Here is a 23,722-nt window from a genome sequence, read left to right on the forward strand (position 1 = left end):
GTGCCTGTCACGTCGGTGCGAGCAATCCCGTGCTCGAATTCCCCCGTGTTTCAAATTCAATCAGCCGCCCAACATTGGTTGTGGTTCGCGCGCGGTAAAAGCAAACTCTCTAGCAACGTGGCCGAGGAAAAGGGCTTAAACATCGCTATCCCTTTCTCATGATTAATCAAACAGATTTCCCTCTCCTTCTTTCCTTTTTCTTTCTCTCTCTCTCCTGCAACCAAGGCTCAGTCATCCTCAGAGCCCTGACATTAATGGACAAACTTTGGTCCGCTCATTTCAAGAGGTAGGTCTTCGTGGGCGAGCCCCCCCCCCTCTGCTTTTGGCCGAGAAAGCAGGCAGGGGGAATCGCGCGCGCCAGTACCTGCCCGCGATCCTATTAGTCAAGTCCGCTCCGAAGCAAGACTCGTTGTTCGTAATGCAATTTGCTCCCGGTGGGCTGCATAGAATCACAGAATTATAGAGCTGGAAGGTACCCTGAGGGTCATCCAGTCCAACCCTCTACAATGCATGATTTCCCTCTCGACGTGGAACTCGAACCCACGACCCTGATATTAAGTGCCTCGTGCTCTACGCGTCTAGTTTAGCCTATCTCTCCTAAAACCAGCGGGCTGACACGGATTCCCCCAAGAGGTCTCTGGTGAGACAATCAGCTGGCCAAAGAGGCAGTGAACATCTCTGCGCAAGAGCTTCCAGAGAGTTGGCTGATATTTCTGGGGAGATCCAGAATTGGGGGGGGGGTGTTGGCGGGGGGCGGGGCTCAATCCTTCCAATGAGGGGAGCAAAAGTCGGGCACGGACCATGCGGGACAAAATGGGGAATATCTCCTCCGCATCTTTTAAGTTGTTGAGGAGTGTCGAGCTCCAAAGTTTGCGCCCTGGCTTTTAAACGCTGACCGAACGTGTCTGGATGCAAAGCAATCCAAGTCTCGTGGCCTTGATCCTCAGAGAGGTGAGCTCAGAATAGCAACCGAAGAGTCAAAATCCACCCCATGGTACCTTAAAGACATCGCATTTATTGCGTGTCGTAAACTTTCCTGGGATGCAGCCCACGCAGGAGGGGTGACAACGCTAACAAACTAGTCAGAGGGGACGAGGACGAATATTATACATTAGGAACGGTAGAAAAGGGATTGATCGCCTGTCAATGAGTATTGTGATTGATCTGTTGAAAAACAACAACACCCGGAACACAGTCGCGAATATTCCCCTGCCAACCGGCTCTGCTACAAATTGCATATTATAAACTGCAGTTGCTAAATGTACTAGAACAATTTTATTTATTGCACTCCGATCCTAAAGCGGGTACAGTTAACCTCCCCCTGGGATTTGCTTTCAAAAAGTGGAATTCAATGTAGCGTTGAACAGCTGTTGTATCGTAGACCTTAGTTCTAATTCAGAGCAGAGTGAAGGGGCGGAGGGAATCTGACGTTTAAAATGAATTTTGATTTTTGATTTTACAAAGGCAATGTCTACAAACAACATTTTATTGTGCCATAAATCTGTCTCCTCCCACACTTGCGGCTGTTCAGATTCCAACCAATAATTATTGTGCTTCAACTATTTTATTGTAAACCGCCCTGATAACTGTATTGAAAGGTGGCATATGAATCCTAATAGCAAATAAGCAGACTTCATGGGCAAGATCCAGGCAAAAGCAAGTAAACATTTTAAACATGCCATTTAGTCTAATGAAGGACACCTTGAATTCTCTTTTTAAAATCACTGTAAACTTTGGCTAGATCGTCTGACCGCCTTTTTCCTCTCTGGAGGCAAAGTTATGCGAGCCAGTTGATTCCCATCATTAAAGCTGCGTTTCCAATGGTGACGTGTCCTTTCTTTAGCTGATTCTGCAGATTATTTTTGAATTGGGATTTCGTGTCCCTACTGAAGCCCCCAAGTGAGCCACGCAGTTCGATCCTAACGCGCGTTAACTCGGAAGTAAGACTCACTGTTCCGTGGAGTTTTTTGCTCCCGAGTTTGCATTTGAGAATGCAGGGTCAACCGTTCACAAGGCTGGGCTTTTTCTCCCCTTGCCAACTTCTACTGGTGGAAAAATATCCTTCTCTTTTGGCTGAAAATGAATGCGCAACCACCACCGCTCCCTCAACCAAAAATAAACGTGGGCTGCATGATTTATTTATTTATGTTCCTCTGATAAGAAATAGTGATTGAAAGGGTAATAACTCATTACTTCATCCAGTTTGCCTGCGGGTGAAACGCAAAATAGGTTGGCTGAAGGCTGCGGAGGAGTGACTTAAATTAGGATTTAGGGACCTTGGGGGAACATGAACCGTTAGAGGAACCTCGAGAAACGATCAAACTCTTTCTCTTTTTTGGGAGGGGGCGGGAATTGTAGAAGAGTCGCGCTTTTGGTATCCCGCAGGAACTGGCAGATTCGCGGCATGTACTTTATGGAAACCAACCAGCATTTTGGTTACGTAGATCGGATGCCCGGGCAAAGTTTTCATTCCATGGGCACCTAAATCAGGATTGAATCAGAAGCTAGGACGGGGAGGGGGTGCAGAGAGGCGGGGGAAGGAAGCGTCAAATATTGAGAGTCCCCCCAAAGTCAGCCTCGAATTCATCGAAACATCACGCAGTGTTTATTATCTCCTGTTGAATAGGAGGGGTTTAAAAGGAATTGCTGGAGTTGAAAAGTTAGTTTAGTTTGAAGATAGCGGTAAAAATCTGGTTCCGCCTCCACGTCCCCGCAATTCGCCACTGCCCTGCTCCTGAGCATTTTCTGTCTAGTTTCGTTTCGATCTTTTGATTTTAAGCAAATAAATGAACGTGTGCTGAGCGCGCACGGTGTCTATCCAGATGCAACCGCTTTGTCTTTAGGGGGTTTGTGGCAGGTGGAATGAAATTGCTAGGAACTGCACTAGGGGATCCCTTCCAACTGGACTTTTCTATGAAATCTAGACTTGGCCAAAGTCGCTGGATTCAAAGTGCCGAGCTCTCAGGGGTTCAGAAAAGCTGAATTAACTACAAGCGTCAGGAGGATAGTACAAACTTAGGCGCGTTTACCTGAAAACGAGTCTCATAAGTAAAACATGGCTGCGTATTTCCATTATTATTATTATTATTATTATTACGCATTTGCATTGAGTGCATCCGGGCACGAACCGCGGGACTTCCCCTCTGCGCAGATCCCACTGCAGGAGCTGGGTGATGCGCTTGCGGGATGCGCCCTTCCGCCGGCTTCTAAGAAAGGGTTTCTCCTTCCCAGGAAAAATAATGATAAGAAGAAAAGCAGCCCTGACTGATTAGGCTACTGCAAGATGCTGGATCTTGTGATCTGAATGCCTGAAGCAGGACAAACGCTGGTCACTATTATATATGTGCAGAGTCCCGAACAGGCTTTTGCAAATAATAAAAAATGGAGGATAACCTTTTACCCACAAGAACTATTTTTTATTATATAAAATAAAGTCCAGGCGGCCCATTCCGCTTGGGAAAGTCTGGCCTCCGGCACAGATCCAACTGGGAACTGCGCGGGTGCTGCCTAAGACACCAGATATACTAGATTGCACTTCCCCCAAAAGTGCAATATTTGCAAACCACCGCCAGATCACAGGTAACCTGCTTTGCGCGGCTCTCGTTCCTGCTCAAACTTTTAAACATGATTTTATATTTTTAGTTTGGCTGGTCGTGATGGTAACACCAACGTTTACGCGCATCTATATGTAATATGCGCGTGTGCGGTGTGGCTGCAAGCTCGCGCTTCTGGAAGGAGCTGGCCGCATCCTGTCCATTTCAAAAGGGAGGCATCAAAGGCAGCTGGGAGGCCGGATCCACGGGCTTTGTTGTTGTTGTTGTTTCTGCTGCCGTTTTACTGCTGGTGGGAGAATTTCCCGGTCGCTCCACCTGCCTCTCCATTCATCCTTGAGAAGGAGACGCAGAAGCGGAAAGTGGGGACCGAAAATCAAAGCGCCTTGATAGATTGGTTGACTTATCTGCGCCAGCCTCCTCCTCCCTCGCCCCTGCCCTCTATTGATTCGTTGGAAGAAAAGCAGGAGCCGCGCCAGATTAGATATTTCCGAGAGAGAGCGAGAGCGCGCGAGAGAGAGCGCAACGTTTTAGGTAGGAAAATGGACCGGCCAGGAGTGTTAGCTTGGTCCCACGACTGTGGGTGCCCGGGGCCGTGGGTGCCATGCAGCGTGCATTGCCCTGGCGCCGAAATTTGTGAGTGCCCGGCCCCTACATGGGGAATTTTGTGGGTGCTCGGGCACCCAGGGCCCCGGCATCTATGGGGAAGGGGGTCTCGCGTGCGCCTTGGATTCCATTGTCTTTGAAGAGCCGTTTCCAGCTTAGCGCAGGGCTGGGGAGCTAATCCAATCCATTGACAAAGCGTTCCACATCTTTTTTCAGCTGTTCCGAGTGTGCTCGGACCACCTAACCTTCCTTTTTGAATCACTGGTTCAACGGGAAGGCACGCATGAAGCTACAAGGGCGAACGCGAATGTGTCATACACGTGTGAACATTCCCCGTGCCTTTTAGAAATACAGTGGTACCTCGGGTTACATATGCTTCAGGTTACATACGCTTCAGGTTACAGACTCCGCTAACCCAGAAATAGTACCTCAGGTTAAGAACTTTGCTTCAGGATGAGAACAGAAATCGTGCTCTGGCGGCAGCAGGAGGCCCCATTAGCTAAAGTGGTGCTTCAGGTTAAGAACAGTTTCAGGTTAAGAACAGACCTCCGGATCGAATTAAGTTCTTAACCCGAGGTACCACTGTATATATAAAAGAATAGGCTAGAGAAGCTTCGGGTGTGAAGCTACCCTGCTATATGCAGTGTATTTAAATGTCTGGGCAGCAACAGTCCATGGGAATGATTAACACGAAACCTCATTCCCCAGGCTGTTGTCACTGAACCACCTTCGGCGCTGAGTAATTTGGATCTGTGGTGAACCCCCCTCACCTTTCCCCCCTGCTGATAGGGAAGCCCCCGCCCCGCATCCTCACCCCGCACCCTGCGGCTGGATTTCGGTTTCAAACAAAACAACTCCTTCTTGGCTCCCTCGTCCAGTTTCGCCATTGCACAAACCATCGTTTAAATGGAAGCAGCGCCCAGGAACAAAGTTGGGAAGGTTTGATAGGAGAAGCCTGGGTGCGGAAAATATGGCTTGCCCTCGCCGCCGTTGTAATCCTTCTCTCTCTCTGTTGGCAACCGGCTAACAGGCGTAAAGGACCCTCCTTTCTACAGCTTCACCGCTCTAAATCGCCCCTCTCCAAAACAAAAACAACCCACCACCGTCCCTCCCTATTTTTCTTAAATATACACAGGCTTCACAGTCCCCTTACACAGTGACCTGGGACTTTCTTCGGAGTAAGGCAAGCCTAGGGCTGCTTGCGGGAAAAAAGACCCTGGAAGACGCGCATCTGGCGGTGGCACGCGTTTGCCTGTAACGTGTGGCCAGTGGGAGGTGTATGTATGATGGGTCGGGTGGCACGTGGCCCGAATCCAGCTCCCTCCACCTTGCAAGCCTAGGGTGCTGTTGGAGCTTCCAACCACTTTAGGGTTTTAGAATCCAGGAAGGCAATTCCTTTCATCGGCAGCCTGATCCGGAGTAAGGTGGGATTTGAAGTCTGGGTGCTAGATGGGGGGGGGTGGTGGACTAGAATGGCCCTCGTGGTCCCTTCCAAGTCTTCTTCTATTATTCCATGACTGGCAGAGTTTGCTGCCTTTCCGAACTGCAAAAAAGCTTGCTTGGATATAGGAAGCTTCCTTTTGCTAGCTCGGCGTTGTCCGGGATCCCAGATGGGGGCTCCTCTCCCAGCCCTACCTGCCCCTGCCCCACCCAGACCCTGCCCCACCCCTCCCAAACAAACCCAGAAAGACAAAGAAACCAGTGGAGAGAGCGGCAGCGGTGGCGAAGCGCCCAGGAGTCTCTCTCTCTCTCTGCTCTGCACCCATCCACTAATTTACTTTCTTTCTTCGATGAGAAGGGCCAGGCCTGAAGCTTGCCCCGGAAAAAACACTCCTTCTGAGCAGCCTATCATATCCCAGAGCTGATTGTGATCGTACAAGAACAGGGTTGTGGAGAGGCGGAGTGCGGAATAGGAGCCACACACTCTGCACTTGCTCAGGAACTAACAGCCACAAAGCTCCTAGGCTGCAAGCAGAAGAGGCGCCGAGGCTGAGCTTACGAGTCCTTTTGAGGGGCGGGGGGTGTGATGATGCCTCCACTTCCGGGAAGAAGCAGAGTCCGTTTCCCCAGCTCACACGTGCGTAAAGAAGGCAGCGACGCAAACACGAGTGGGTGGCGCAGAGAACCGAGCCGCCCTCCGATAGACGGAAATCTGGGTGCGCGAGTCCTTCGCCCGTCCGTCATCCCCACTTTCCCGGGTTCAGAAGAAGGCGGAGAAGGTGAGTGAGGAGGAGGAGGAGGAGGAGGAGGAGGAGGAGGAGGAGGAGGAGAAGAAGAAGAAGAAGAAGAAGAAGAAGAAGAAGAAGAAGAAGAAGAAGAAGAAGAGGAGGAGGAGGAGGAGGAGGAGGAGGAGGAGGAGGAGGAGGAGGAGGAGGAGAAGCGCTTCACTTACCATGGAGAAAGGCGATGGAAGGAGACGGTTGCTGCCTGACTCTTGCTTGTCCTCGGGGACCTTCAATACACAGCCCCCTCTTCCTCCTCGTCGTCGTCTCTGAAGAATCGGTGTCTTGCGCTGGACCTTTTCTTTCTAAACACCCCTTCTGAGCTCAGCCCCTGAAACCACAAATTCCACTTCCTGAGCGTTAGTGAGCCTGCTGCTGCTGCAATACCACCAAAATCTTGCTTTTCTTCTTCACCTCCTCCTCTCTCTAAAAGGCGACCCGAAACATAAATAAAATGACAATAAAATAAATCAGCTCGGCCAGCTCACTCGTTCCTTTCTGGCCTTTAGGGTAGCCCTGCTACATAGGTGTGTCTAGTCAGCCAGGACTCAGGACCAAAGTGGCCATGATGGGTTCTTCTGTTCATTTGGCTCTCCTTTCCTTCTACCCCTCAGAATCTGGCTTCCACTAGCAGGAAGGGCTGCAGATCCAATCAGGGTCGAAAAAATACAGGACACAGTAAAGGTAAAGTGACCCCTGACCATTAGGTCCAGTCATGGCTGACTCTGGGGTTGCGGCGCTCATCTCGCTTTATTGGCTGAGGGAGCCGGCGTACAGCTTCCGGGTCATGTGGCCAGCATGACTAAGCCGCTTCTGGCGAACCAGAGCAATACACGGAAATGCCGTTTACCTTCCCGCTGGAGTGGTACCTATTTATCTACTTGCACTTTGTCGTGCTTTTGAACTGCTAGGTTGGCAGGAGCAGGGACCGAGCAACGGGAGCTCACCCCGTTGTGGGGATTCGAACCGCCAACCTTCTGATCGGCAAGTCCTAGGCTCTGTGGTTTAACGCACAGTGCCACCCGTGTCCTTTAACACAGGACGCAGTACCCTTCAACATTTAATTTTACCATGTTTATTTTGGGTGGTAGCTATGTGTTGCTCAGAGTAGACCCATGGACATTAACGGGCCTAACTTAGTCACATTCATTAATTTCAATTGGTTATGCTCTGGGTAAATCTTAGTTGCATACCACTCTTCATCTTCATATAATGGCAATGTTTTTGTGTATAGATCAAAGATAACCTAAGATCCTTGTGATAAATGTAAGCCTTGAACTAAATTAGAGCAGACCCTTGAAATTAATGGGCCTACTCTTAGCAATGGGTCTACTCTTGAGTACAACTTCCCAGGATATAACCCATATGTACAAATTAAGGCTGCAATCCTATCCCTATATACTTGGGAGGAAGCCCCATTTAATTCTATAGAACTTAATTCTGAGTAAACATGGTTGGAGTGCACTGTAAATCACTGATGACTCACTGCCTTTAACAGTACTGCAATCTCTGATATCTCAGGCAAGCCACCTTCACTCTGCCTGCCTTAACAGTAGGGCTGGCCCAGATAGCTGGCCCTTGTAAGACAGAAAAATCTAAGTAGGCGGGAATGATTAATGTTCCATCTCTTTTACAGCACAGTCCTAGATGTGCTTACTTTGAAATAAGTCCCACTGAACTGAATTGGCTTACTCCCAAGTAGGTGCAGCCTGAGTGGTCAAACTTCTGTGAATGGATGAATATGCAGACTTTCACGTTACACAGCATTCCTCCTTCAAGTCAAATGCCTTCTTCCAACCCATTGGCACAGCAAAGAACAGTGTGTGATACTGAAATTAACCTATACATTGGTGAATTTCAAACTTCCTTCCCTCAACAAATCCTTTCCACATATTTTTGTCTAAGGGAACAAAACTACATACACCATGGCAAAGTCCTCTCACATTACACAGGTTTCTGATTGATTGATTTTTTTAGTTTACTCTTTGTTATAGAGCCAGCCCTACCATTAGGCAGAATGAAGCAATTGCCTCAAGTGGCGGATGCTGGGCTTGTGGGGAGAGGGTTGGCAATGTCAGTTAGGTACTGGACTGGAGAGGACATACCGTATTTTCCCGTCTATAAGACGACCCCTATTTTTGGAGACTCTGGTTTAAGAAAATGGGGGAGATGGCCCCCGTGTATAAGACACCCCCAAATTTTGGACATTGTTTCCCCACCTAAAACTCTTATACATGGAAAAATACGGTAATTGTGTGTGCCCTGCATCCTGCTTTACACCCCATAATCCAGCCTGTTGCCCCCTCTGGTGTGGTGGAGGATGGTGCCCTGTTACAGTGCTGAATTAACATTCAACTCTTGTACAGGCCCTGCTCTGGACACAGAAGCTACTAGCTAGGCCTCTTGATTCCAGCCCTCACCCTGCATTTGCCTACTTGGCTGCAGTAGCTGTGCACCGTACGGCTGAAATTGGCTATGATGCACATATCATGGTTTTGCAAAGAAGCAGTAGGATGCATTGTACTCTGCTGCTGTTTACCAGCAGGCAAGAAACCAGAATTGCAAGTGAGTAAGTGCAATGGGTGACTGGGTATTTTCCTGTGGAGGTAATGCCAGTAATAGTGTTGCTGACAGTGACTGGATGATGCCCATGACACCTGTGCCAATCAGGCATGCCACTAATTCCTCACATGTTCAGCAAGTCTATCTCCAATCCCCGACAAATATTACCCACATTACTGCTTGTCTGTGTTATATACAGAAAGGAGGGTCAACTCTGTCTGGTAGTTGAAAACACCTCACTTGCTACATGCCACAATCAGCCACCTTCCAAAACTGTACCCCCAGGTGATCCCACACTGCAGCAAGGAGAGTCACATCCCTTTCATTGGCTGGCAAGGTTCAGCCTTATACGTAAAGGTAAAGGGACCCCTGACTGTTAGGTCCAGTCATGGACAACTCTAGGGTTGCGGCACTCATCTCGCTTTACGTACAGCTTCCGGGTCATGTGGCCAGCATGACTAAGCTGCTTCTTGCAAACCTGCCAGAGCGGTACCTCTTTATCTACTTGCACTTTGACATGCTTTCAAACTGCTAGGTTGGCAGGAGCAGGGACCAAGCAACAGAAGCACACCCTGTCACAGGGATTCGAACCGCCGACCTTCTGATCAGCAAGCCCTAGGCTCTGTGGTTTAACCCACAGCGCCACCCACGTCCATCAGCCTTATACTACTAGGCAGTAGTAGGTAGTAGTTCCACCAGGAAAGGATCATTGTTGTCTCAATATTTTCCCCCACACCCATGAGATTAATAGCACCTTTTCACCTCTCTAAAACCATATGCATTCACATGTAACGCATTACTGATGTGGGCTGGAGAGAAGGAAAAAAACCTGTGCACTCTAGCAAAGCTGATACCAATACAAGCATCAAGAATATAGCATTTAAATGTCACTGGAAAATAGTTCAAAGCAGAGGTGTCTGAAATCACACCTCCTCGCCAATGTAGGTTTTGCAGGGGTCATAAATGCACGAGGGGGAACCCCAATGTTAGGGTTGCCATGCATCTGGAATTTCACGATCGTGTCTAGGAATTGAGCAGTGAAATTAGTGCCTGGGTGCACAACAGAACAAGGAAGTGTGTGTTTGAGTATCACTCTTTGCCTTTTTTTTTTTTTTTGGCAAATCCCCCCAAAAAGCTCAACTATTGTCTCCTGATTTTTATTTCTTGAAATATGGCAACCCTGCACCTGTAATTGGTACAGCTGGCTTTTGAAAGAAGCAGCCGTGGCGCTGAAGCCTACTTGAAACCAGTTTTTCCATAATAAAACCCTCTTTCCAGATTTGTGGGAAGATTTCCCCTTCTCCCCAAATATTTGGCTACTCGGTGGTAGGGGGGTAAAACAGGCATTTTTTGCACCTACCATGACTGAGGCACTTTGTTATCACACATTTAAAGCATATAATCCTCCCAGGAATCTTGGGAACTGTAGTTTACCCCTCACACAGCTACATTTCCCAGCGCCATTTGGGGAAGTTCCCAGGATTATTTGGGGAAGTCAAGTGCTTTTCAATGTATGGTGTGTGCACAGTCTGAGAGCCCGCTCCCCTTGAGGTCCCGTTGCTAGCTTACTTCAAAATAACTAGCAGGCTGTCTTCCCCTGCACAGACCCGGCAATCTTTCAAGACTTTCCAAGGAGTCACCACTAACCAGCCAAGGGATTGTCACTTGGTGGCAACATGGTCGTTAGCCTTCAAACACCTCTTTAAAAAAATGTGTATGTTTTGTCCTAAAGCTCAACAGTTTTGGGGTCTTCCAAAAAACAACAACAAAAAATACTCAACAACTTTTGGGGTGTCCTGGTTTTTACTTTTTGAAATATGGCAACCCTTGTTCCAAGCTCCTTAGAGGAGAAGTGGGACAGAACTAATAACTAATAACTCCTGCTCCTTCAGTGGTGGCAGGGCAGGCAGACATTATAATGGGCGCAGCTGCTTTCTGGAGGGTGGTGATGGTGAGAGCTTCACCTGTTGATTATCTGCCTGCACAAAGGTGACAGGCTGCATGGTGCTTGCGGCCGTTTCCTGGCCTCTTAATAGCTTGTTGTGGAAACTTTTGTGGGGATAAACATGGCTGGAAATACTTCGGCACCCACCCTGCCCCTCCAGGCTTGCTCATTTCCCCTGGGAACTTAGGTAATGCATAAATTTGGAAGAGATGGTGGGAGGCTTTCTCCTTCCCTCTATGGAGGGATTCTTGTCCACTGGAGGAGGGGGGGGGCAAGCGAGTCCCTGCAGAAAGCAAAACCACGGCTTAGAAAAGCCTCTCTGCCCTCCTTTCTCTCCTTCCTTTCTGGGGCCTAGTGGTGTTGCGGGGACACAATTTGCAAAATCTCCAAAGGTGCCTGTGGTCTGTGGAGCCCAGCCAAAGTCAGCAAGGCTCTGGAGACAGAAGAGAAGGGACTGGCAGCCTCTCTCTTTGTGTGTTTGTATGTGTGTGTGTGTGTGTGCGCGCGCATAACACATAGCCGTGACTGTATCGTTATGACTACCCCTGTTTTTAGCAAAGCTTTGGTTAACTCCATGCATGAAATCACACCGCCTGTAAAATTAGAAAGAGGGCTCAGAAACCACAGAGTTCACAGGAAAAAAAAACCCAGACACACACACATGCACACACACTCAAAACATTTCCATTTGCAGCACTCAAATGGCTTCCAACGAGAGGAGGCAGGAGGCCTTCGGACCGCCCCCCCCGGCCCCCCAAGATAACAACAACAGGAAAGGAGGGGGGAAGGGACAAGGTTTTCCCCAAATTCTTCAGAGCACCATTGCTGGACAGGGACTCTATGATGTTTAACAAGTAAGTGACAGGTAGACATCCTCCCTTTTCATTCCTCAGTGCAAACAAACTCTAAGCCGGGCAGTAACCCTTAGGTAGCTCTACAATCCTAGGAAGTGACTACAACTCCCACCCTGACCATCGGTCATGCTTGCTGACATTGCGAGAGCCCAAGCTTAGCACCAGATTCCCTGTTTCCGACTTACGCTAGGTGAGACTTAATTTTTTACTATTTAAAAAGATATCCTGTGGGGTTGTGGGAAGTTAATGTACAATATGGGGATTTTTTTTTGTTTTAAAAAATTAAAATGCACTTAAAATTTATCACGTAACTTAGTGTATTCTATAGGTATACTTATATACGTCTGGTCCACCCTTCATCATATGATCTGAGGCAGGGACAGCCAGGGTAAAAATACAGCGGTACCTCGGGTTACAGACACTTCAGGTTACAGGCGCTTCAGGTTACAGACTCCGCTAACCCAGAAATAGTACCTCTGGTTAAGAACTTTGCTTCAGGATGAGAACAGAAATCGCACGGCGACGGCGCAGCAGCAGCAGTGGGAGGCCCTATCAGCTAAAGTGGTGTCTCAGGTTAAGAATAGTTTCAGGTTAAGAATGGACCTCCAGAACGAAATAAGTTCTTAACCCGAGGTACCACTGTAAAACAAAAATGGAATGTACAGAAAAATGAATTTGGACAGAGCTTATGAAATCAGACAAAAGCACAACTCTTGTCCGCTTATTATGCTGATTTCCAGCAGCTTTCCTGGGTCTCAAGCAAAAGTCTTTTTGATTGTTTTCCATGCCCTGCTAACTGGAGAGATTGAGACTTGAACCATATATTTTCTGCATGCAATGCATGTACTTTCCTATCAGGCTATGCTCCCATCCTAATACAGGAAGAAAACCAATAGGTGAAGCCTCATCCATCATTAACACACACACACCGCCCCCCGCAATGCCAGGGAAATCTGCGCCTGCTGAATTTATGCATGTTTTATAGCGTTTACATGAACAGGTGCCCTGCCCCAGAAGGTGGCAGTAGCCCTAAGCAAAGACGTTCCAGGATCACATTTGAGCAACTTATTAATAGCAACATTTTTGTTCTTTGGAAACCTCCGCTGACAAGTTGGGGAAGGGACAAAAGGATATGAGGATTTAGAATAATAATCAGATAGACATTCAAAGTATCTTTAAGCTTAGTACTGTAAATAGCACTTAAGGTACAGACAGCATGCTTTATAATCCTGTGAAGTATTGTCATTCTCTTACTCATAGGAGGTCCTTCTGCACATGGTTACGGACAAGTGCTGTAGCACCATTTAGCAAACTGTTCACGGGGTCCCAGCTCACCTCACTCAGTGAGCAGGCAATTATCTCTGTAGCCCTGCAGACGTTTGGTTAAGAATTTCCAAGGGCATTTGTGTTATGTACTGAAGTTCTCACCCTGGGCCAGCAGGGGGATACTGTAGATAGTTATGCAAATGAAGGATCGAAAGTGACGTTCAGTGATTGGATAGTTTGTATGCAAATGAAGGATCGAAAGTGATGTTCAGTGATTGGATAGTTTTAGAAAATGGCAACAGTTACATTGTTCTGGAGCTCTATATAAGCAGGCTGACTGAGCTCCTCAGTCAGTTCTGTTCCAGCTTACAAATAAAGAGCTGCTTTGAAGGAATCGCTGTGGCGTCTGCTATGTCTACCCACAACTTAACAATTTGCTTCCTTCTGAAAGGTGTTCCAGATTATTACAGGGAGATTAGTCTGCCCCACCCAAGGGCTAGAAAATAAATTTAGAAATATGAACACGTAAGCAACATTCAGGAGTGTGGGAAGGGTCATGGCTCAGCCAGTAGAGTACATGCAGGAAATCCCAGCTGTAACCTCCAGCATCTCCAGTGAACAAAAATCAGATGGCAGTTGATGGGGAAGTCCTTTGCAGGACACCCTGGAAAGCTGGTGGCGGTCAAAGCGAATGATCAGGGGCTAGATCAGAGCTTTCCAAACTTTTCTTGTTGGTGACACACACTTTTTAGACATTCATCATTTCGTGACAAAGTAATTCAGTTTTACTAGCAAACCAGAGCTTAAACTAACCTCTTTCCAGCCCCAGGAGGAGAGCGGGGAGTGTTCGCACAACACACCCACACACTGCAGCTGACACACAAACGTGTCGTGGCACAGTTTGGGAAGCTCTGGGCTAGATGGACCTATGGTCTGACAGTGTAAGACTGTTTCCTATTATTGTTCCAGGCATCATATTATATGGCGGCATTTCACTTAAAGCTAGGTTTTGCTTGCTTGTTTGTGGTGTTGCTGCTGCTGTTGTTGTAAAAAAACTTCAAATGCCAGTCACTTTAAATGCAAGAAGAGTGGGCCAGGTGGGAAATTAGTTCTGATATCATTGCTATGGTATCCACAATCAGCTAACGCTTTTTAAACAAAAAATAAATCAAGTTACTGTTTGTACAGTCAAAGCAAGCTGCTAAAGTAACTCTGCAGCTATTTTGTGACAGGTGTTTTGTAATGTCCGTTTCAAGGTAATTGCTGGTTCATAGAAATGGACTGAAGCCAATCCTGTGTATGGAGTCTAAAGTCAATAAGCATGGGGAACCTGTAGCTCTCCTGATGTTGGACAACAGCTATGCTGGCTGTGGCTGATGGGAATTGGAGTCCAACAACATCTAGAGAACTACAAGTTCTGTCTCCTTCTGCACTGCTCAGCTTCCCTTAAACTTAGTATATACACAGCCTTTTCCTGAAGTCCATTGTATCTATAACTTAAGGTTACCAGACATCCCCGTTTCCTGGGGGCAGTCCCCAGATTTACAAATCTGTACCCTAACAAAACTCAACTGATTAGTAAGAAGTTGAAAGGTGTCCCCGGATTCATTGAAAAAAATCTGGTAACCTTACTATGGGGACGCGGGTGGCGCTGTGGGTAAAAGCCTCAGCGCCTAGGGCTTGCCGATCGTCAGGTCGGCGGTTCGAATCCCCGCGGCGGGGTGCGCTCCCGCTGCTCGGTCCCAGCGCCTGCCAACCTAGCAGTTCGAAAGCACCCCTGGGTGCAAGTAGATAAATAGGTACCGCTTACCAGCGGGAAGGTAAACGGCGTTCCGTGTGCTGCTCTGGCTCGCCAGATGCAGCTTTGTCACGCTGGCCACGTGACCCGGAAGTGTCTCCGGACAGCGCTGGCCCACGGCCTATAGAGTGAGATGGGCGCACAAACCCCAGAGTCTGTCAAGACTGGCCCGTAACGGGCAGGGGTACCTTTACCTTTACCTTTAACCTTACTATAACTTCCAATACATTCCTGATCTTTACCCCCATTCTAATTGGCCCTTTACACCGAACCACACAACACAGTACAGGTAGTCAGTGGTCTCACTGATTCATGTAGTTAGCAGCATGCAAATGTTACTGCGCCAGGGACACGGCTGGCACTGTGGGTTAAACCACAGAGCCTAGGACTTGCCGATCAGAAGGTTGGCAGTTCGAATCCCTGTGAAGGGGTGAGCTCCCGTTGCTTGGTCCCTGCTTCTGCCATCCTAGCAGTTCGAAAGCACGTCAAAGTGCAAGTAGATAAATAGGTACTGCTCTGGCGGGATGGTAAATGGTGTTTCTGTACGCTGCTCTGGTTTGCCAGAAGCGGCTTAGTCATGCTGGCCACATGACCCGGAAGCTGTACGCTGGCTCCCTCGGCCAATAAAGCGAGATGAGCGCCGCAACCCCGAAGTTGGTCACGACTGGACCTAATGGTCAGGGGTCCCTTTACCTTTACCTTTAAGTTCACTGCATTCTAGATACACCTCCAGAGATCTCACAAGTTGGGGAACATACAGAAATATTTAGCTGTCCCTTTTCCAGAAAACGTGGCTGTGGAATTCATGTGATACTTTATTGACCGCAGAACAACCTTTATCAACCTGATGCCCTCCAGATGCTTTGAATTACAACTCCCATCAGCCACAGCCAGAACAGTTGATCGGAGTTGGAAACATCTGGAGGATACCAGGTTGATGGAAGCTGCTGTAGAAAGATAGCATTTTGAGGAGAGGTGAAAGATGATGGGATTCTGTTTGTTTTCCCGCAAACCTACCAGTTGATGAAATGAATATCTCGCCGAGGTAGACCCTTAGACTGGTGTCTGCAATGCGAAAGATCTGTTAAATCTGTTTATAGAGTCCTGGTTGAAACCATGGCCACATTCTAGGGTTCTTAGAACAGACATAGATGCCTGAGTTTATTATGACAGTGCTAGAAAGTGTTTGCAGAGACAGAGAATTCTAGAACTGGGTCACAGAAAAAGGCAACACAAAGTGTTGCATTTAGAAGTGTTTGGAGCAACACCAGATCTTTGTTTCGTTGGGCAATGTTTTTGGCCAACTGCAAGCCTACATAAATTTATTTATTCATCACCAATAAATTAGATTAATAAAGTGAAGGTCTCTGGGTTTCATGGTTGTAGGGAAGACTGTGTGCTTGCCTATTCTGCTTACCATAGTATGACATATCAGCTCTTCCAGGAGAGTCTGAGCAGGCACAGCTGCAGTCCTTAGGTGATGATAGTTCTGAAACTGTTAACAGGGTTTGCCTTCTTAGATCCACAGAGTTTTGAAAAACAGAACCACATACCTAAAGAGAAAATGGTTACATTTCCACTATTTCTGACGGAAGGATTTGCCTTCTCGGGATTTGACGTATAATAACTGGCTTGCTGAATCAGACCATTTAGGTCACCAAAAAGCTCACAAATTGGACAAGATGGGATAGCCATGCTGTGCTCAATCTGAGCACTTGGTACTCAGGGATAGACGGGAGACTTCATTCTGAAAACAGGGAGTGCCAGACCTAGTATGGTTTGAAGAAATATGAGGGGCAACCACCTTTCTAAAGCTTGGTGCCACAATACATGCCATCTTGGGTACAATGGTGACGAATGTCCAAAAATCAACAAAAACTAAAACTTTAACTATTATAACTAAAAGCCATTGACAGGCTTATCCTTCATGAATAGCATGCAGCAGTTATGTAGACACAAGCATTGAAGAAATAGTTGGGTAACCTGCAGTCCTATGCATGTCTACTCAGAAGTAAGCCCCAGGTAAATGTGTATAAGGTTGCAGTCTTAGTCACTTCCGCTCTTGACAGAATATCTCATTCTAACATTTCCACTAAGTCAGTATTTGTTTGACTCCACTGCTAAATTAGATAATGCAAAGAGGACCAAGGTGTTAAGTTTTGGCAGTAAATTACCTTATTTCTTCCTGAGTGGCTTATCTTAATGCCTGTCTGTAGCTAACAGGAGAAGCATGCTGAAAAAAGGCTTTTTGCACCAGTGCGATTTATAGACAGCATTTGGCACTTTGCAGGGCAGGCGCTGAAAAGTAAAGTCACTGCAACTTAGGTACTTATCTCTAAGGTTTCCTAGTTTCTATTATGGGATGTATGGCGCAACCGATCATTTGATTAGCAGGTTTCATAACCATTATCTATCCGGATGCCGTTTTTGAATCACTCCAAATACAGTAAGAGTTTTGCTTTTCATTATCTGGAACAAGATCAGGGCAACACATAACCCAGCAAGCAGACACTAATCTTACCAGTCTTACCAATTCGTGGGTAGGATTGAAAGAATCACAAAATGAGCTGTCTGATCCCTAGAAATGCCTGGCCTCTGTTGTCTGACCTCCAGGCTGCACGTCTAGCTATTGTGAAACCAAGGGGGATTTCAAAGTGGTTTAGAGTATGGCATGGTTTGATGGGGAGAGATATGTCAGCCGTTCAAACACAAAGACATTCTGCAGTGTCCGTTGTGCGCACCCAAGCAAATACTTTGGGCCTGGCCCATGTCTCCAGATCTGATTCCACAGTTACAAGGAGCACGTTAGTGTTATAGGAGCAACAATGTTTTTATTCACTTCTGTAATCAGGTGACGTAGAAAGAACTTTGGATGTTTTTGCCCCAGCTTCTAAACGAAGCATAAAATGAACCCTAATGTGGCACTGCAGTTGTCACTACTGACAACTCTTCTAATTAGAACTCTTCTAGCTCCTTGATCTCTGCAGATTCACAGGTACGCAGGAGAGGGACAGGTGGATGCAACCAGCAAACTGAAATGCAGGAGAGTGTGGGCAGCTCTGCGTGATGATTTAACTTGCCAGAGACAGTTCTCTGTGGCCATATGAAGCAGAGAGAGGGAGAAAGGGAGAGAGTTTAAACCATGGGTGGGGAACTTGTGGCCCTCCAGAGATTGGTGGACTTCTCCATCCCTGATTATTGGCTGTGCTGGATGGAGCTGGTGGGAATTGTTCCAGCAACATCTGGAGAGCCTTGCCTCTGGCTTAAAACCTAATTGAAGAAACAGACACAGAGCAAGCATCACACACACACACACACACACACACACACACACACACACACACACACAGTTATGGGCTTGAACATGAGGGCAGAGCTAGTTATTACCAAAAACATGGATCTGCTGTAGAGAATGGAAGCTCTGTGTTCAGTTATTGCCTTTTACTCCAGGATGCATAATACAACATGCAAATACACCATGCATTTAAACCACATTTGAAGTGCATTACTGTCCCGTCCCCGTCCCCCCAAAAAAGAATCATGGGAATAGTAGTTTGTTAAGGATTCTGGAAATTGTATCTTTATTAGGGGTCTACTACAGTTCCCAGAATTCTTTAAGGGAAGTAAAGTGCTTTAAATGCATGGCATGTACTCAGCCATAGTGTCTTGACATCAATACACAATGCATCTCTGCCTGACTTCACTGGTTGATGCCAACAGGGACAAGCGAATACATCATATAATGACTGACTGCAGGGCGGAGGGTAAACTTTGTGATATACTGTGGAGCATGGGAGGCACCTCTTGAGACAAGTTTTTCATTTTGGGTGGCAGCCTTGAGTTCCATATGTGGTCTGGTTCTGTCCTTAAAATATGCATTCGAAGCCACCCTAATACTGTTTGTCCTCCTGAATCCATTCATTTTCTGGGCCAAACACCACACATGGTGCTCCCTTGTTATGAGGATGTTTCTATCGTCACCCCTTCCAATGTGTGCCTGCATTTACCCAAACTGGTTCTGGGAAGCTGCAACTGAGAGCGGAGGTTTGTACAGGCAAGCAGGTGCTTAGCTCCCTGTGTGCCCTTTTTTTCTTATAAAAATCCACCCCCTGCAAAATTTATTTTTCCCTCGAGGGTGGGGGAAATCCCTCTCTTCTTCTGTGGGGCGAAAAGCTGGACATGTGCCACATTTGACAGGGGAAATGGGAGTTAAGCATCTCCCCCTACCGCTGTGAACGTATTGCAGCTTAATACAAAAGTGGGCACGCTCTGGGTGCACATTTACTTCCACGTAAAAGCAAACTCCGAGATACAGCCTGTCGCTCCGTCTCCCTCACAAGCACCTGTGCAATATGGCAGTTACTGCAAGATCATTGCACTTCACTGTTTAATGTGTTTTATGGCCAACTTTCAACTGAATTTCTCATGCCACCGACTAAAGAGCTTTGCTTTTGCAAAGAGACCTGCAGCTGGTGCTGCTAACGATAGACAGGCAGATACTTTCTAGGCAACCTCAGCTGCCCAGCACCAGGTGCAGAGGTTGTCAGCTGCTTATATTTGGATTCCCTCTGGGGAAGGTAAAGCAGATGCAATCTACAAAGAAAACTAGACACAGAACTCAGAAACTATTTTTTGCTTTTGGGAAACGGCATCATTTTACATCTGAATGGGGGCAACATTCGCCCCGCAGTCCAGTGAAACATCAACACTTTTTCGGAGAAATGCAGTTCAATGATTCCTGTATGCTGATAAAAATAGCGAAACCCTGAAAGTTAGAGCAGCTCATAAGGTTGTTTAAGAATTTCCTGGATACCATCTATTTATATGAGCAGGCCTTCCAGACAAACCTATTTCTTCCCCTGCAATTTGCAACTGATTGGGTTTCATTGTTTGGGCAGCAATCCTGTGTATGCTTACCTGAAAGAAAACCCAACTGAACTCAGTGGGACTTATTCCCAAGTAGACATGCATAGGAGTAGTGTTAGTAAATTAAGAACTTTGACCCTTTGAACTAAAGCAATCAAAAGATACCATTCAGAAATACTGACATGCAATCCAATCTTTGAAATGTTTACTTTTATTTAATTTAAAAGGGCTTCCTCCCAGGTACATGAGCAAATCTAAGCACTTTTGCTAAGAAGTCAGATTTACAGTGGTGCCTCGCAAGACGAAATTAATTCGTTCCGCAAGTTTTTTCTTCTTGCGAGTTTTTCGTCTTGCGAAGCACGGTTTCCCATAGGAATGCATTGAAAATCAATTAATGCATTCCTAGGGAAACCGCCTTCAGACCAGGTCCGGGGAAAGTCTGTCCCCCGACCTCTTCTGAAGGCTGGGGGGGAGGGAACAAGGGCTTCTGAAGGCTGGGGGGGCTGGGGGGGAACAAGGGCTTCGCTGCCGACCCCCAGCATCTTAAAATCTCCCCGGGACACGGGGAGATTTTAAAATGCTGGGGGTCGGCAGCGAACGCTTCGCTGATCCCAGGACGGCAGACAGCTCTGCGCCGGCATCCAGAGCGGGGCGGGACTTAGCGCCCCGCTCGGGATGGCGGCACAGATCTGCCTGAAGTCCCGGGACGGCAGACAGCTCTGCGCTGGCATCCAGAGCGGGGCGGGACTTAGCGCCCCGCTTGGGATGGCGGCACAGATCTGCCTGCTGTCCCGGCACGGCAGACAGCTCTGCGCTGGCATCCAGAGCGGGGCAGGACTTAGCGCCCCGCTTGGGATGGCGGCGCAGATGTGCCTGCAGTCCCGGGACGGCAGACAGCTCTGCGCTGGCATCCAGAGCGGGGCGGGACTTAGCGCCCCGCTTGGGATGGCGGCACACATCTGCCTGAAGTCCCGGGACTGCAGGCAGCTTTGCGCGGCCATCTGGAGCGGGGCGGACTTCGCCCCCGGCTCCCGATGGCCGCGCAGAGCTGTGCTGATCCCGGGACGGCAGACAGCTCTGCGCTGGCATCCCGAGCGGGGCGGGACTTACCGCCCCGCTCAGGATGCCGGCGCAGATCTGCCTGCTGTCCCGGCACGGCAGACAGCTCTGCGCCGCCATCCCGAGCGGGGCGGGACTTCTCTGCTGTCCCGGGGAGATTTTAAAATGCTGGGGGTCGGCAGCGAACGCTTCGCTCCCACCTGCCAGCATTTTAAGATCGCCCGGGGCAGCGGAGAAGTCTCCGCTGTCCCGGGAAGGCTGGCGGGGGGGAGCAAAGACTTTTGCCCCCCACCGGCCTTCAGAAGAGGTCCAGGACCTCTTCTGAAGGCCGGCTGTGGGCGAAAGTCTTTGCTCCCGACTGCCAGCAATTTAAAACAAGTCCCCCGAGATTTCCCTATGGGCTTTCGTCTTGCGAAGCAAGCCCATAGGGAAATTCGTCTTGCGAAGCGCCTCCGAAACAGAAAACCCTTTCGTCTTGCGGGTTTTCCGTCTTGCGAGGCATTCGTCTTGCGGGGTACCACTGTACTGGATTCAATTGAACTTCTGAATGCATATAATTAGAATCAGGGTATTGGGTAAGAGGTAAGAGATTTGATTTGATTTAATATTTGTATTCAGCTTTCCTCACAACGAATGTTCAGCCCAGAGTGACTCAATGAAAGTAGCATTAAAAATGATCAAACATTACAATAGCTACAATATAAAAAGGAGCATATTGATAAAGCCAGTATTCATCAAAACAAAGCAGCACTCAGCAAAAATTGCTGTTACATACAACGTTAGCAGAAGTCCACTTTTGCAAGATTTTTTAAAATAATTGTGTAAATACTAAAAGTTGAACAGCATGATGATACATGCTGGATTGTACATCAGTGCTCTCATGAAATGTACAGTCAAGAGTAAACCAACGGGACCAGTTTTTAAAAAGTACAGATGTGTTTCATAACTTTTTGTACTAGTTGCTTTGAGGACACATACAACCTGTGTATATATATTCACTTGAAAGTACATCGCATTTTTCCAGCTGACTGTGCATAGGATTTCAGCCTCAATCTGAAAACTCACTCCAGATTACATAATTTTGGCCCAATCTGTTTTCTCCTGAATAGTTGCATCACCATCATAAATTAGGAAAGATAACCCCCCCCCACTTTATTTCAAACATCATATCATGGTCTTGCTGTCAGGTTATTGTTGTAGTTGTTTTTATTGTTTTAAAATATTTTTTATTAACTATTTTCTTGGTTTACAAAATTACGTGCATTGTCTCTTTATTCAGGTTGCAAAGTCTTTTCTACAGATCAGTTACATTTGATATGAGACATTAGTGTTTTGTACACTATAAGGTTGGGAAGAAGACAGCGGGAAGAGGAGGGGTGGGATGGTAAAACCTATTTTTTATAGTGTACGTGTGGGGTTGTGTCAGCGTCAACTGGGTAGCTTCTTTTTCTATTCACTTATTACATTTCCTTGGTAGTGAGAGGGATTAGGAGGGCCCAGGGTGTGGGCATACCTGCAGTGAGGTATGTTAATTTGTGAGAGGGAGGGATTGTTGGGTCAAGTAAGCCATATTGACTTGTATGCTGTTGGTGGGTTCGTCTTGTTTTGTTGGGCTGCGTATGTGATAAAGGGAAGCCAAACCGGGTTACAGGTATGCTTCTGGCTAAGAGCAGGTGGATTATAAGCTCTTTATAAAGTGAGTGGTTGTTATTATCTTGGAAAATGTTCAGCAGGGTCAGTTCTGGGGTGAATTCTAATACCTGTTTAGGTTGGGGTTTTTTTGCATATCTCTTGTAGGACTACTGTCCAGGAGAGTTGGATTTTGGGGCATTCGCACCACATGTGGAGGTATGTGCCTGTGGAGGTGCAGCCTCCCCAACATCTTGGTGAGGTTCCTAGGTGTATCAGCGCCAGTTTCCGTGGTGTTAGTTACCATCTTTAGATGAGTTTCAGAGTTGAATTCCCTTCTTTTGGCTGAGATGGAGTCTAGTCCATTGGATGGGATTAATTTCATAGCCTGTGTCTTGCTTCTGTTGCTCTTTGATTGCATCAAGGGGGGTTGTGGGATTTTGGAGCAGCATTTTGTATATTGTGGATACCATCTCTTTGCTGTGTCCCTCTGCTGTCGGGAGGTGGTTTTCGAAGCTGGTCAAGGGCCTAGTGGCTGCTGATTTTACTGCTGGATTGTTTAAGAAGGTGTGTAGTTGGTGGTGTGTTAGCCAGGGTATCTGAGTGTCAGGAAAGACAGTATTTGAGAGTTGAAAATAAGAAAGTTATGCACCGAGTATAGAAAATATGCCATCTTTTTCATGGGAGAGAGTTCCCTAAATACTTATTTCTCCTTAGATATTGTACTGAATTATCAGCAGTGTTTTCCCCTGCCTAAAGTTCGGCAGGGCTTTTGTACCACCAGCAACCATTTCTTTGATCTCCATCCTCACTTTTTCCTTTATGGAGCTCACATTTTTTTCTTCCTGTGGCCCACATCTTTTTGTGTGTCCCTCTAAGTGTTTCTTTTTATTTTTCTCTTCTTCTACCCTAGATTTTTTTATCTGCTTCCTGTGGTTGCTGCAGCAGTTTTATCAGTAATTTCTGCATTTTTGTTTCTCGCATAGCATTTTACCCCATTATCTTCTAGATTTTTCCATTTCTTCCTGCAACCAGTCCTAGGTTTCTCTCTTCCTTGTATTCACTCTGCAGAGCATCTGTGGCATAAAATTCATTCTCCTGATTACTTAGCTTAAGACAGAGAAACCGAAAGCAGTATATAAACAAAAGCAATCTTTTCCTTCTCTTATTCATAATTGTCATATATCTCCTAAGTGTATTTTCCTGTTAGTAAACATTTTTGTATGTTTTGTACTATTGTTGTATTTTTTTCTTGATTTTATTGTTATGTAGTAAAGGGTAATAATGTTGAGCTGTTTTAATAAAATATAGTAACCAATACTGTATTTTGAGAAACCCTTGAACAAGTAACTGTTTAGCATCTA

General features: G+C 47.0%; 1 protein-coding gene across 3 annotated transcripts in view; it reads right to left on the reverse strand.

Annotated features, from left to right (window-relative positions):
- GFI1 (growth factor independent 1 transcriptional repressor) overlaps positions 1–15,930 on the reverse strand; it is a 40,080-nt gene extending 24,150 nt beyond the window's left edge. The window contains exons 1-2 of one of the 3 annotated variants that reach the window (XM_081194080.1): positions 15,822–15,930; positions 6,550–6,710 (exon numbers count right to left, since the gene is read on the reverse strand). The gene's annotated coding sequence lies outside the window, so the exon portion shown is untranslated. Of the gene's footprint in view, positions 1–6,549; positions 6,711–12,994; positions 13,419–15,821 lie in introns of those variants that run through there. The other 2 variants (XM_081194082.1, XM_081194081.1) reach the window with 2 other exon arrangements.
- Positions 15,931–23,722: the final 7,792 nt, after the last annotated feature.

This window comes from Podarcis bocagei, assembly GCF_964188305.1.
Source record: "Podarcis bocagei genome assembly, chromosome: 5".
NCBI classification, from domain to species: Eukaryota; Metazoa; Chordata; class Lepidosauria; order Squamata; family Lacertidae; genus Podarcis; species Podarcis bocagei.